This window comes from Erpetoichthys calabaricus, chromosome 4, assembly GCF_900747795.2.
Source record: "Erpetoichthys calabaricus chromosome 4, fErpCal1.3, whole genome shotgun sequence".
NCBI lineage: Eukaryota > Metazoa > Chordata > Cladistia > Polypteriformes > Polypteridae > Erpetoichthys > Erpetoichthys calabaricus.
Genome location: NC_041397.2, coordinates 328,505,873 through 328,521,729, shown reverse-complemented (window position 1 = coordinate 328,521,729; position 15,857 = coordinate 328,505,873). Strand labels below are relative to the sequence as shown.

Genomic DNA, 15,857 nt, shown 5'->3' with positions numbered 1-15,857 from the left:
TGGAAACGTGCGTGGCTTTATGCCAAGTTTAGGTTTTATACATCGCGATTTGAACGTGGAAAAGTTCTTATGCAACATTTCTGTGCGTATGCACCATTTATACATGAGGCCCCTGATGACCAAACTCCTCAATTTAGGACTCAGTGCCACTCTAGTTGGGTTTTAGACTTCCTAACCAACAGACCTCAGCATGTGTGAATGTCAGCGTCACATCCTCCAAGCTGACCCCCAGTACTGGCACTCCACAGGCTAGTGTGCTGAGCCCCCTCTTATGACTGTGTGGGCACACAAGGCTCACTTCATCATTAAATCTGATTGTTACTTGGCCACGTCAAGCCTCATTTTTAACAATAATGAAACGACTTATAGAGAAGAGAAAAGGTCTACCTGCTGACTCAGTTGGGCCAGGACAACAATCATCACGATGTAAGACCCCTGCCATGTGTCAGCAGTAAAGTGATCTCATGTTCAGGCCAGATGGTGGTGAGAGCTGGCAGTGGACGAGTGAAGCATCTGAAGTTCACGGCTGGATGTCTGCTCTCCAAATGCTCCTCAATGTTTAGACAGAATTCCGTCACGTTCAGGACGTTTGCTCTTATTCATGGCAGGGTGGGCTAAATGTGACTATTGTGGAGGAATTGGGGTATCAAGTGAAGAATCTGCTTGCTTTGTGATTTGAAGTAGATCAAGATTAGATAAAAAAGAATTCATGTCTTTAGGAGATGAAGAACATTTGTTTGAAAATAATAGAAGCATTATTCTAAAATGATTTCTATAATTAAATTAATTATAAACATGGCTGTAAATACAGTCACAATCTAAAAAATAAAGGAACAAACAGAAAAAGAACACTAAAGAGTCGGCCTTGGGTCATAAACTGGTAATAAAAATCTAAACACGCAAATTTGAGAAAACAGAGCAGTAAAGTCCTAACACCACTTTGTTCAATGAAGTGCCTTTTAGCTTCCTCTACTGCTGAGCAAAAATGAAAGATTTAAAAAAATTTGATTAAAAACTCCGACTGTAAATCAAGTGCACTTCAGTGTTTTATACACAGAACAATGACAAAGAAAATGTTGTGCAATGTGCGTTACACGATTGGCAGTATTGCTGTACCTGACATGGCGATGTTTACTCACAACACAATACTAAATTGAAAATAAAGAAATAAATGAACAACTACGTGATATCAAAAGTGAGACAACCTGCTAGGTGTGAGTGACACAGAGGACAGGCAGGCATCCCGCTGGACAACAACATGACTTCAGGATAAAGTGGAAGGTGCCAGGGGTTCATGGGAAGTGGATTCTGGAAGTGCATCCCTCTCGGGGTCCCCGGGTGTCGTAAGGCCGCACTGTCAGTGGAGGACCACCCAGGATCCTAAACAACTCAGAAGAACTCCCCCCAAGTCATGCTGGGTCATGAGAAGCTGTGCTGGGTCCAGTATAAAAGGAGCCCACCGCCTCCTGACTCTGACCCTGACAAGGCTGCACTTCCCATGAAACCCTGTGGGCAACACTCAGCTGGAGGAGGAAGGAGAGGAGAAGGTTTACTGTTTGTTTGGTGTTGGCTGAGTTTCATTGTGTTCAGTGCTTATTGGATTAGAAATATCCATTATTTAAATCTGTGACTGGGTTAGACGTTACTGGGTCTGGGGTTTGGGGCTCAGTGGTACCCCCTACTGGTTACATAGGAATTGATGACAATTTCATTATAATTATGTTTAGTAAAGAAGACTGTGACATACAATTCTGACTCTCATAAACTGAGCACAAGGTAACGTCCAGGACTTGCAGCTCTAAACTCTTTGTGTGATTTACATGCGACTGAAACTAAACGAGTTTCTTCAGCAAACAACTGAATTCAACTTTAACTGTCGAGATTTAGAACTCCTGTGTTTTGTCAGGCATTTGACGGCACACTTGTTCTAAAGCTACTACCTTAGCTTCAAGTGAGAAAAATATATTTTAATTTATTTTAATTTACAGTAGAGATTTAAGAGGTTAAATTGTTTGTGATGAATCCCCTGATTGTCTCTCACATGACAGAATTGACAGAAATCCTTCAGCAGCACATCCTCTGATTCTACTCACCTGTAGGCAGCTCTCACAGCTTTTGTGGTTGAAGGCGATTCTTCCATCGGGTCAGCTGGAAAGTCAGAAATCTGAAAAATAAGAATCAGAGTCTGAAGAGGCTTCAGGAATTAGAAAATAGAATTCAGATGACCTGCTGTTTAAAAGTACGAGGAACAGGGAACCTGTAAAAAAAGGCTTTGTAGACGTATTTGTGTATAAATGTTATAAGTCAGAACTCACAGAAGCCATCGCCAGCGAGCACAGGCACAGCAGAACCAGCAGGACGGAGAATCTCATCATGGCGGTGGTGCTGACGCTAACATGTCTGTTCAGGTCACCAGCAGCAGCTCCTTATATTGCAGATCAGGCAGGCGCGGCTCAGTTTTACACAGTGGTCATGATGTCTAATGGGGTGGAAAGTCAATTCAAATCAAATCTTGTTTGTAATGGGAGACGATGAAATAAAGGAAATGTCAACCAAATCACAAGCCATGAAGTTCAGGTGTTCAGCTTTCTATAGGCTGTGCGTTCAGAAGAAAATGTCAAATTCTGACATCAGACGAGTGTGTAATTATTATGAGTAAGAAACATTCTGTTGAAGAGTCACAGAGTTAAACCTAAAAGTCGTCTTTCATGTCCGAGGTAGCTGCTCCTGGTAGCCAAACAGATCCCAGTTGATAAAACAAGTGGAGCACAAAAATGAAAATTCTCAGCCAAAGTCAAATTAAATAAAAAAAAGAAGGCTAAACACCAAATGGCAAATCTCTTTTTTAATTATTATTTACAGATTTGTTTTTGTGTTGTTGATTAAAGCCTAAATTAAATGAATTTCACTTTTGATTTATATTTTTTTTATTAAATTGTAATCATTTTATTATTTTTTTAGAAAAGAATATTTTTTAAAAAACTGAAAATAAATAATAAAAACAGTAACAAATCGTGAGCGGAGTGAGCTTGTCATGGTGTCCATTCTTTGGCTGTGATTCACTTTGCTTGTTAAGTTCAACTTCATCAATGTCGCTGCTTGCTGTCCCAGTCAGTTCCTTTCCTCCCACTATGATCCCCTCTCTTTCTCTTTCTCTTTCTTTTTCTCCTTCTCCCTTCCTTTTTCCATTTTCTTTTTCTTTTGTATCTCTTTGTAGATTCTCACCACACATCACGATGACTTAAACAGACCACCACAATCCTCGGCAGTGTGACGTGTCTGTCACTCCCTGTAGAACAGGAGGTGCTGTTTGTGACTGTGGATCTCAGATGTTTTGAAACAGCGTCACACATTCAGCCACATATCTGCCTTTTTACTCTTTTGACCAAAAATGTGCCTTTTCTGTTAGTTTTGGCCAAATATTTTCAGTGCCTAAAACTTGCACTTCCTTAATTGAAATGCCAGCAGAGTTGGTCATGTAGTGTAAGACTTTGGTGGATGTCACATGTTACATAAATCAAGAAAGAGGGCCGTGACACCATCAGGGTCCCAGCAGTGAATGCCCCCTTTAACTGTCGTTCAACAATAAATTAATGAACTGATAGTGATGGACTCCAGTTATGGTCATCAGTTTCAAATGACTTTGTTTAAACAAACGAGTGTCTTTATTGGTGCTCTTTATGTAATCAGTCATTTGTAAAGTTAGTATTCGTATTTTACTTGTGAACTTGTCACTGAGCTCTGTGTCTGCACTGAATGAAGAGCATCAGAAAAAAATAAAGGAATTGACTGACAAAAAATGAAATCCAAAGCATTACTGAGTCTACCAGTGGGCTTCAATGGTGGAGGACCTTGTGCATCAGAAGGGTTTTGTCTGGAAGGTCATTTGTGGTTTTGTTCCTCTGAGGCTCAGGTCTCCTCATCTGCTGTTGAGTTTTCAGGCTCGCTTTCCCCTCAAACCTGATGGCTTGTTCAGAGTCAGTGCCCTAGAAGGGGGGCTATGTTAGGATATGAGTGCTATGCCATTTTATTCTGCTCTTCCATTGTGTTTGGGTAAAACTTTTACATTACAACTGATGGTCTTTAGGGTTAACACGGTGACTTATGAACAGAATGTTTCCTCTGCTGAATTATTAGACAATCATCTGATGCAAGAATTTGTCATTTTTTCTGAACAGTCGGTGGAAAGCTGGAAACTTGACCTTTAGGGCTTGTGATTTGATTACATTTTCTTCTTGTTCTTCTTCCATGACAAATGAGATCTGATTTGAATTTGCTTTCCACTCCAGATGACATCATGATCACCATGTTAAACTGGCCCACCCCACCTGATCAGTTATATAAGGAGGTGTCGCTGCTGTCCTGAACAGACGTCTCACCGTCAGCACCACCACCATGATGATGAGACTCGCCACCTTGCTGGTTCTGCTGTGCCTGTGCTTGATGGCGATGGCTTCTGTGAGTTCTGACTGTTTGTATTGAAATATGTCTGTAAAATCTTATTTTCTGCAGGTTTCCTGTTGGTAAATTTCTTCTTGTTATTTTTAAACAGTAGTTTGTCTGAAGTCTATTTTCCAATTACTAAAGTTTTATTGTATGCTTGTTTTTACTTTTCAGATATCTGACTCTCCAGGTGACGCTGAAGAGAAATCACTCAAAGCTGTAAGATCTGCGGCTTTCAGGTGAGTAGAATCAGAGGATGTGCTGCTGAAGGATTTCTGTCAGTTCCTTCGCTGATCTTTCTGTTGTGTGTGAGGCTATCAAGGGGCTCATCACAAACAATTTAATCCTTTAATCTTTACTTTAAGGGCGGCACGGTGGCGCAGTGGTAGCGCTGTGGCCTCACAGTTAGGAGACCTGCGTTCGCTTCCCGGGTCCTCCCTGCGTGGAGTTTGCATGTTCTCCCCGTGTCTGCGTGGGTTTCCTCCGGGCGCTCCGGTTTCCTCCCACAGTCCAAAGACATGCAGGTTAGGTGGATTGGTGATTCTAAATTGGCCCTAGTGTGTGCTTGGTGTGTGTTTGTGTGTGCCCTGCGGTGGGTTGGCGCCCTGCCCAGGATTGGTTCCCTGCCTTGTGCCCTGTGTTGGCTGGGATTGGCTCCAGCGGACCCCCGTGGCCCTGTGTTCGGATTCAGCGAGTTGGAAAATGGATGGATGGATATTTACTTTAAATTAAACCACACTGGAAAACATTTCTTCTTTTGAAGCTAAGGTAGTAGATCTGGAAGACGTGTGCCCTCAAGTGTGTGATAAAAAATAGAATTTCTAAATCTCGCCTGTTAAAGCTCAATTCACTTCCTTCCTGAAGAAACACATTTAATCCTTCATATAAGAAATATCTACAAGTCCCAGACGTTATCCTGCTCTGTGTTTATGCAAGTTGTAACTGTATATCACAATCTTCTTTATTTGACATAGTGATAATATAATTGTTATAATTTCTGTGTTTTTCTGTGTTGTTTTTTATTATTCTGAGATAGCAGTGGGTGCCGCTGTTTCGTATCGTCTTCTTAATAAACACGGCCGCCGTTTTCTTTGTCATTGCGCTGAGTATATAAAACACACTGACTTCTGCTCAGTTCAGCGTCTGAGTTTTCAGTCAAATTTATTTAAAATCTTTCATTTTTGTTTAAAGGTACATGAAGAATTTAGCGTTAGGACCTTTCTACTTTCTTTACTTGACTTTGAATTTTGTTTGCCGTTGTTGCATTGTGATTGATTACCCATTTATGACCCAAACCTGTCACTTTACTGTTCTTTCCATTTGTCCTTTCATTGTTTCATCTCTTGGTATTTTTTCAGTGTGTTTGTTTTTTTCAGCCATGTTTACAATTAAATCCCATTATAGAAATCATTGCAGAATTTTGTTCCTAGCCCTGCTATTATTTTCATCAAATTGGTTATCACCCCTTATAAACATAATTTCCTTTGTATCTGATTTTGAGGGTAGCATGGTGGTACAGTGCGTAGCGTTGCTGCCTAGCAGTACAGAGACCTGGGTTCGCTTCCCGAGTCCTCCCTGCGTAGAGTTTGCATGTTCTCCCCGTATGCGTGGGTTTCCTCCGGGTGCTCTGGTTTCCTCCCACAGTCCAAAGACATGTAGGTTAGGTGCATTGGTGATCCTAAAATTGTCCCTAATGTGTGTGTTTGTGTGTGCCCTGCCCATAATTTGTTCCTCCTTGCGCCCTATGCTGGCTGGGATTGGCTCCAGCAGACCACTGTAACCCTGTGTTAGGATATAGCGGGTTGGGTAATGTCTGACTGACTGATTTTGACCTGCGGTAAAAAAACAAAGCAAGCAGATTCTTTACTTGATGCCAAAATTTCTCTAAAATAGTCAAATGTAACACTCACTGCCATGAATAACAGCAAACCCCTGAAACTGACGGAATTCTGACTAAACTTTGAGGAGCTTTTTGGGATCAGCTGTCCAGCCGTGAACGTCAGATGCTTCATTGATAGCCCTCAGTACCCTCTGTCTTGGACATGAGACCACATTACTTCTGAATTTGGCAGGGGTCTTACATTGTGCCAAAATATTCATGTGACGTGAGTGGTAAATATGGTACTTTTTTATTAATAAATTGTCCCATCTGGACACAGGTACTTTAATTAAATTACATTAAATGTTGTATGTTCTCAGATGATTAGAGCAAGTGCTCCACACCATAAAGGCAGCACCCCACTTCAGATATCCTGGCACACTTTTGTTTTTGGTTGCTAAAAAGTTTTTTGATGACTAAAATTAGTTTTTCTGGGGAGGATTTTTAAAGATATTTTATCAACATGAGTTAGTCCTCCTTCCTCAGTGGTCATACATCATATTCATGTGTTATACTGAGAGGAACATATCAAAGATGTCGACCTTGTTAGCACTCTCCCTTGAGCCTTTGTCTGTAGCTGGACATCAATATTATGAGATTTTTCTATTTCTATCAAAGTCTCTCCATGTCATTTCTTTCTGTGTCGATGATATTATATAAGTTTTCAGTAATGCTATGGCAGACATCAAACATGTCCTAAAATGAGTTTCTTTTGCTTCTCACAAGATTAACTGGGTATAAATGAATCAAAACAAGACATGAAGAAGGGTTGTGGAACCACCATGTAATGTCCAGATTAGTATAGGACTTGAGACGATTGATCAAAAATACACATTGTATAGATGTCTTGGCTAAACTTAAGATGGCGTTGTCTGAGTCTGTGTTCGTTTTGGTCTGTTTTGTTTCTGATTGCACTGTTTACATCTTTTTTTTAATCCGCAATGTCTTTTCTTTGCTGGTCTATGATCATCAATCTCTTTTAAACATTAAGATTGACAATTGATATACTGTTTAATTACGATGAGTACCCGCCCTCCATCTTTTCTGCTAGATATACCGGCGTACTTGTGCTGTAAGCTCTGCATATTGTCCTGAAGGAAGCATCACAGTAGACAAGGAAAGTGTGGTGGCCTACTCGTGGGGCTTAAATCTTACCTGCCGTCTTCTCTGGTGATTGATCCTCACTAAGGTTCAGCGTATGTTTTCATCTCATGGCATTCCCTGGAACATTTGTATAAATGGATCTGGCCTGCTGTTTCAAGCTACCATGTTCAGCTCCTCTGTTGGCGATTGCCATATTTCCACAGGGGTGGAGTGGATTCTCTGAACCTTCATCACCTGGGTCGTGTGCCCAAACTGTCTGGCGAATTTACTCAAATGAATATAGCTCTAGTAAGTGCAAGATCCTTAGCTAACAAAACATTTATTTTAAAAGATTTCTTCACCTCACAAGGATTAGATTTTTGATTTGTGACTGAAACATGGCTACCTGTCTGTGAGTTAACCGCTTTCACTGAATTAGTACTCCCCGACTGTAAGTTCTTTTAGTTCCCCACGGTCTGCTGGTCAGGGGGGTGGATTAGAGACAATATTTAAAAGCCGTTATTACTGTCGCCAACTGAAAACTGACAGTTACTCCAGCTTTGAATTACAGTTGTTTGAAATGGACCGCTCTTGTCCTGTGTTGTGTGCAGAGGTGTATCGGCCTCCAAAATTTAGTAAGGATTTTATATGTGAGTTCTCTGAATTTCTGGCAGGAATTACATCAAATTATGACAGATTTTTAATTCTTGGGGATTTTAATGTGTGCTGCTCAAGTAAACCCCTAGTTAAAGAGTTTTTAAACCTCATTGAGTCTTTTAATCTTGTTCAGTGTGTGAGAGGCCCAACACATGAGCATGGACATCCATTAGTCCTTGTTTTATCGTATAGTTTACTCATCTGTAAGAGTGATATTGGTGATGTTTGCTTTTCTGATCACATGACGGTTATAACTGAGGCTTCTTTACTTGCCAAACAGTCAGCATTAGTGGTGAGACTCGCTGCTCTCACATAATGAACTCCACCATTACTAGTAAATTCTCTGCGGCTTTTAAGGGTCCTGTGTGATTCCCCCCACCTCAGCTGAGCACCGGTGGTCTAGTCACTCTGTTTAATGTCACTTGCTCTAACATTTTAGATTCTGTTGTTCCGTTTAAAGTCAAGCGCTCAAAACGTAAACATGAGCCATGTTTAAATGATGGCAGTCGTACCCTTTGGCGGCATGTAGGCAAGTAGAGCACAAATGGAAAAAAGACAACTTCAGGTGTCCTTTGATATTTTAACACTAGAATCCCTGAAATGTATGAAAAAACTCTTAGTCTTGGGCCACCTTAAATTGCTTTGCACCTATCTATCAGTGTCTTTTGTGTTGTAAATGTGTCAATCAGCACAAGGAACAAGCAGCCTGCTATCCCATCCCCCAACCCCACCGGGACAGCTATGGTCGCACACAGACTTCTTTATCTGTGTGTGAGGTGCCTGGAGTTGTATAGGGTAAGTAATATATCATTATTTGCAATACATACATTTCATGTGTGTTCTGTGTCTATGGTGATCTGTGTAAATGTAGGATGACACAAAATGTGAGGCAAGAAATGCTGAACACATAACTAGAACAGAAATTTTTTTCATGTTCTACTAATAATTGGCAAAATGCTGACATGAAGTGTATAATGTGTGAAGACTAAAGTCCAAATATCAAATTAACACTTTTACAAAAGACACAGATATAAAGTAACAAAACAAGCACGCTTTTTTCAAATAATTAACCAAATTAAAGAAATTGGGATAGGGTACGACACACACACACGCAAATATACATCTGTTTGGCTGGTGTACAGGTAAGAACTGCTGTCTCCATTTCAAGAGGTGGCCGTTTCGATTCCGGGTCTTTCATGCATTGAACTCTTTTGAGTAGTGAGCGGCTATTATTATTACTATTATAAAATAAAAACATTTGACTGTTTGGTTTCAAGTCCCTGAATGGCTTAGACCCCTTTTATCTTACTGTCCTCTAACACCCTTCCTCTTCCACCCTTGCCTGTCTCCAAGGCATTTTTGTGACTTCCATCTTGAACATTTCAGGAGCATTTAAGATGCCTTCTACTTTGTTGTCTTGTTTCATTATCCTGGTTGTCTCTTACAAGTAATGATTCTTGTATCCTTGCGTCTTTCTTAACTTCCTCAGTATCAGCAGTAGTGTTATTATAAGATGTTTCTGTCTCCCTCCCCTTACTCCTCTTTTAGTTTGTATATCTTCTGACGTTTTCCTTTCATTAAATATTCACAAAGCTCCAGAGCAGGGGTCTCAGAGCCAGGGGGTCTTCAGCTTTGAATTGTTTTTGTGCTTTGGATTTAATGGCAGTTGTGGTCAATCCAGTGTTGTAAGGTGGGTGTTTTGTCAAAGGTGAACTTCTTTTTTTGGTTTTGTTAATTTTATAATAATAAAAAAATAATCACAAAAAAAACTTCTTCATTTTCCGATTATAAATTCAGTGCTATCTCCAAACCTTTAACATACACTATGAGAATGAAAGGACAGTTAAACATCTGAAGTCCATAAAATGTGTGTGTGTGTGTGGAGTGCCATGAGATCTGATGGAGACGACCTGAACCTCCATACTGTGATGGGCAGAGCAAGTAGGTAAGTGAGGTCTGATGGGACGAAACTTTAATGGCAGCCTGCTTTTTACGTGGTGTTTACACCCAGAGGTGCATTTAGGACCAGGTAGGAGTCTTCTATGGTAGACACGACATTCAGTCCAGGCCTGTGGAATGTGCTGCATTATGTGGTCAGAACAAAATGTAATTGACTACTAGGCCAGATGTCATACAACTAGAAAGAAGAGTGGAGAAAGAGAGGGATGGAAATGCACTGCTGATTTGTCACTTGTGTTTACTCCTTACAGTTCACGTGGAGGAATGCTAGCCGGAGCTCAACCTAGAGGTTGATCTTTCAGGACTTCAAGTTGGTAAGCATGTGTGGGCTACAGAGGTAAATGTTTGGCTGGATGGAGGGAGGATTCATTTGTTTGCATGCTTAAAAACATTTATGGATCCTACAGGTGTGGCATCAAGTGAAAAGAAGAGAGTGTCCCATACTTGAATGAAGCTTATCATTTAGTTTTAGCTTCCTCTCATTTTAATGACAACAAAAGTTATATTTAAATAAAAAATAAAGGTGTGTCCTTTTTTAGGACCATCATTTTACACAACCCAATCCCCCCCCCCCCCCCCCCCCCGTATTTGACACCTCCACCAACAGTGTGATCAGACGCTGCTCAAGGCCTTCATTCTCCTCACTTTCTATTAATTCAGAGGTCACAGAACTCACAGCAGAGTCTAAACAGTGTGACAGATAGGGAGCGCTGTTGACCCCTGAACTCGCAGACAACACGTTCAGACACCAGGTAAAATAAAGAAATGAATTTATTCTTTCCAATAATGTTCACAAAGCACCTCCACCTCCACTATACTCAATATAAACAATAAATCAACAATAATTGATACAATAATAAATCCTCCTCTCCTCCCAGCAGCTCCGTCACCCTTCCTCCCAACTCGGCTCAGTCTGCTGGGGTTTCCCACAGTCCTTTTATAGTTTGTAACCCGGAAGTGTTTCTGTCCTTCAGTCCAAGATTCCATAGCACTTCCGGGTCAGCTGAAAACTTCTTCTTTGTTTTATCCTGGAAGTACTGCATTCCTTCCGTCCCCACGATTATGAAGTACTTCCGGGGTATAATAAAAACACTTGTGCCTCCCTGCAGTGTCCCCGGGCGGCCCCCATGGTATCCAGCAGGGCTGTGAAGCTGAACTCCATTGACCAGGATGCCCTGCGGGAATTCAGGCCACCTCCATGTTGCAGGGAGGACTCCATCTGGCTGTGTGGGGGTATTGGCCGAGATAAACTGCTGGCCATATATCACAACAGTCATCTATGAAAGTTCAAGCCCTATCATCTCATTCTACTCATTTGACCAGTTATCTCATTCTCTTGTAGACCAAAAGGACCAACCCAGACCAATCATTACCAAGAAAGAAGAAGTCAAGAAATGTTCAGTAATTTAAAATAAAAACAAATGTAATGCAGCAAATTAGCTGGCTCCTTGTCCACTTGTCTGATTGTCCATCTTTGATTGTCTATTTGATTTCTGTTGTCTTTGGAGACCTTTAAAAGAGCAGACTCTGTACTATGTAAAGTTCTGAACTCTGACTGGAGTGACTCCATTAGATTAGAAGAATTTAGAGAGGAAGCACAATTTAGAAACAGGAAAGAAATTACTAATGCAACTCAGGCCAAGTCCATGTTTTTAAACACAGGCTGGACCACTGCTTGTTTCAGGGATGCAAGGACAGTAGAAATGCTGAGTTATCAATAACATCAAAAGTCTCTCTAAAGAGCTGAGCTGGAATGACAACAAGAGGAGGGTGTCGGTTTCATAGTGGGTACAGTTTGGGCAAAAAAGGAAAGGTAAACAGAGTCAAACTGAGTAAACACTGCATCACAAGTTGGGTACAACAAAGGAACTGTGGCAGATGATGTAAGAGAAGATCTCATCTTATCAGGCTGTTCAAATTTCATGAATATCTCTATGAGTTAGTCATTGATCACGAGCCCCTAGTCACAATTTTACATCAAAAAACAACAATTCCCACTTTAGCTTCTGCAAGACTACAAAGATGAGCATTAATCTTGGTATCTTATCAATATGAGATCTGATTTTAAAAAATCTGCCGATGCCACTAAAAGAGACTGGTCCAAACTCAAGCTTAGAGTACAAAGTGTCATTCTTAGACACCCTTCCAGTTTCAGCAGCAGACATTGCTCAAGCGACAGCGAGGGATTGCGTGTTGAAGAAGGTGACATTCCACACCCTGAGTGGGTGGCCAGAGTATCTAAGTGAGGATGAATTGAAGTCTTATTTTCAAACAAGCTCAGAGCTCACAGTAGAGAACAATTGTGTACATTGGGGGCTGAGAGGGGTCATTCCAGCATTGTTATATGATATCTTGCTGGACACGTTACATGGGGAACACTCAGGAATAGTAAAAATGAAAGAGATGGCTCAGGGTCATTTTTGGTGGCCAGGATTGGAAAGGCAGATAGAGGAGTGAATGGCTGTGTGCAGATCCTGCCAAGAAAATAGGAATCTGTCAGAAAAAGCACCTGAACATTCTTGGAGGTGGGCTGAAAGACCCTGTCAGAGTCTTCACTTGGATGTTTGTGAAAAACAGAAACATCTCATTACATCAACGTCCAGCTATAGACAAAGGCTCAAGGGAGAGTGCCAAGAAGTGTGGAGAGAGTGGGCGTCTTTGACGAGATCCTCTCAGTATAAAGAATGAATGTGATGTATGGCCACAGAGGTTGGACGACTAAAGCATTGAAATCCTGCTAATGTAATACGTTTAACACTCTGTGATGCCAATCTGACCACAAATTTCTAATACGAGAAATCGAAATAAAAAGAAAACTTCAAAACTGACTCAGCAGCCAAAGTGACCTGATGTCTGAAGTGGAGTTTAGCCTCTATGATGTGGACCACCCTTATCAAATTATTGGAGGACATACAAGATTTAATGTCACTGGATTACAGTAACTCGGTCCAGATGGGCTACTTCATGAATACAAAAGTACATTTTTTGCCAATAATGTAACATGCGTATATCATAGTGAGAGAACGCTATAATTCTGTAGGACCCCGCCATGTTTCAACAGTAAAGTTAATGTTTATCTCCTTCCCTCCACAATTGGGGACCTAGCAATTCTGTCACCAACACTTTAATGGTGACTCACTCTCACCCTGCAGTTGTAATATCTGGTGACTTTAACCATGTGACTTTGGGAGGAATGATGGCATCTTTCTGTATCATCTTCCACTTAATTAAATAGCAAGCTGGACTCGCTGTACTCAAATGTTAATGAGGCCCTTAAGTGTAATTTTCTGTCTCCATTAGGCAAATCTGACCACCGCCTGATTCATCTTATTCCCAGCTACAAGCCTGTTGTTAGACGACAACCTGTTAGCACCAGAACAGTGAGGAGTGTGAGCATAGAGGCTGAAATGGCTGTGAATGACAAATGACAGACTGAGAAATGATGTGCCAGTCACATGAGGACGATATTGAGGGACTCTGTCACTGCATCACAGACTCTATGACCTCCTGTGTCAACACAGTGGAACCCACAAAGACAGTGTGCTGCTTTCCAAACAACAAGCCCTGAGTTACTGAGGAGCTAAAGGTCTCCTCAATGAGAAAAAGAGAAAAGCATTCAAATTCAGAGACAAAGAGGCCCTGAGGAACGTACAGCATGTGCTAAAGGAAAAGAAGATGAAGGAAAGGAAACATACAAAGCTAAAACATAAAACAAAGTCACTCAGAATAGCATGAAGGATGTTTGGAATGGACTGATCAACATTACTGGAATCAAGCAATCCAGGGCTCAGGTGGTAGAAGGGGATGTGGACAAAGCCAACGCCCTGAACCATTTTTTAATAGACTTTTCCTCCTACTGCCATCTTCTTCCAATAACCAGTCTATCCACACCATCCCTACGACATCAACAACTCCTACCATGTCAACTGGAATGGCTAGTGACAAGTCCACCTCTGACCATCAATGTCCATAACTGAAGACCAAGTAAGGAGACAACTGAGGAAGCTACACACAGGAAAAGCTGGGCTACCAGATGGAGTCTGTCCTTGAGTTCTTAAGGCCCATGGTGACCAACTTTGTGGTGTCCCTAAGGCTTCAGAAAGTGACACTGCTGATGAAAACATCCTACATTGTTTGTGTTCCAAAGAGGGCAGGGGGGCTCTTCAGCTAATGACTACAGACCAGTGGCACCGACATCTCACATCATGAAGACCGTTAAGAGACTGGTCCTGGTCCTCTGGTGGTAGACTGACTAGACCCTCTACATTGTGCTTATAGTACAAAGATTGGAGTGGAGAATACAATTATCTATCTGCTCCCCAAGGTTTATTCTTACAGTATATTAGCAAATGTGGCAGCAACAGTAACACATCTGCATAAGGCCTCACTGCGTCTCTGACAACCAAGGGAGAACTTTACTTTCTTTTTAAGTTTCTTGCTTTGTATTCACTTTGGTATTTTTTTGTGACCTTACTTTTATTCCATGTGAATTAGTGTTCTCTTATTTTAATTCTTATTTTGTCTTCTTTTTTTCTCTTTCTTCATCATGTAAAGCACTTTGAGCAAAAGTATTTGTATGAAAATGTGCTACAGTATATAAATAAATGTTGTTGTTATCTATCTATCTATCTATCTATCTATCTATCTATCTATCTATCTATCTATCTATCTATCTATCTATCTATCTATCTATCTATCTATCTATCTATCTATCTATCTATCTATCTATGTGAATTTCCCCTTGGGATTAATAAAGTATCTATCTATCTATCTATCTATCTATCTATCTATCTATCTATCTATCTATCTATCTATCTATCTATCTATCTATCTATCTATCTATCTATCTATCTATCTATCTATCTATCTATCTATCTATCTATCTATCTAGTGTATTTCACACTAAATCCTTCTCATAAGATGTACTTTTAATGATCAGACTTCCCGCTAACATTTTTACTTCACACATGTAATTCTTCACATTTACTGACATTAAATTTCATCTTCCACAAATCTGCCCAAGCCTGTCTGCTGTCCAAGTCCCTCTGTGATGATTCAGCAGATTCTCCATTACCTGCCAATCCATCTACCTTGGTATCATCTTCAACCTAAACCAGCTTGTTACTTCTATCCCAATATCCAAATCATCTATACTAATAAAAGGCAAAGCCCTCATTGACTGACTGACTGACTGACTGACTGACTGACTGACTGACTGACTCACTCACTCACTCACTCACTCACTCACTCACTCACTCACTCACTCACTCACTCACTCACTCACTCACTCACTCACTCACTCACTCACTCACTCATCACTAATTCTCCAACTTCCCGTGTAGGTGGAAGGCTGAAATTTGGCAGGCTCATTCCTTACAGCTTACTTACAAAAGTTAGGCAGGTTTCATTTCGAAATTCTATGCGTAATGGTCATAACTGGAACCTCTTTTTTGTCCATATACTGGAATGGAGTGCAGCTCAATGGCCGTGAGAGGCGGAGTTGCGTGTCGCGTCATCACGCCTCCCACGTAAGCACGTGAACTGACTGTGAACAAAGTATGTACAAAACAAGGAAGAGCCCCAAAGAGTGCTGAAGAAAACATTCATTACACAATTGACAAGGCAGCGAAACAATAAGAAGCGAGCGAGTGACGCATACAAGCATATTCATAAGTGCAGCTACTATATATATAAAGAAAGGAGAGCTGGGATCCGTGTGGCTGTGTTTGTGTGTTTGTGGAGGGACGGAGAGTTAAGGCGGGTGTTGGAGACACATGATCATCTCCCCTCCCATTCACCTGATTTCATTCACTTCATTTCGCTCCGAGCTGAGCTC

At 41.0% G+C, this 15,857-nt stretch overlaps 2 protein-coding genes and 1 long non-coding RNA gene across 3 annotated transcripts in view; 1 reads left to right on the top strand and 2 right to left on the bottom strand.

Moving 5' to 3' along the window:
* LOC114643553 (protein NLRC5-like) overlaps positions 1-15,857 on the bottom strand; it is a 5,922,889-nt gene that overhangs the window by 1,856,594 nt on the left and 4,050,438 nt on the right. The gene's annotated exons all lie outside the window — the stretch shown is intronic.
* The window catches only part of LOC114644893 (E3 ubiquitin/ISG15 ligase TRIM25-like), a 150,370-nt gene that overhangs the window by 72,366 nt on the left and 62,147 nt on the right, over positions 1-15,857 (bottom strand). The window lies entirely within an intron of this gene.
* On the top strand, positions 4,325-11,457 carry LOC114641961 (uncharacterized). The gene is made up of 4 exons (XR_003714407.2): positions 4,325-4,458; positions 4,618-4,682; positions 10,273-10,335; positions 11,364-11,457. It is a non-coding gene; the product is annotated as an uncharacterized LOC114641961 (long non-coding RNA).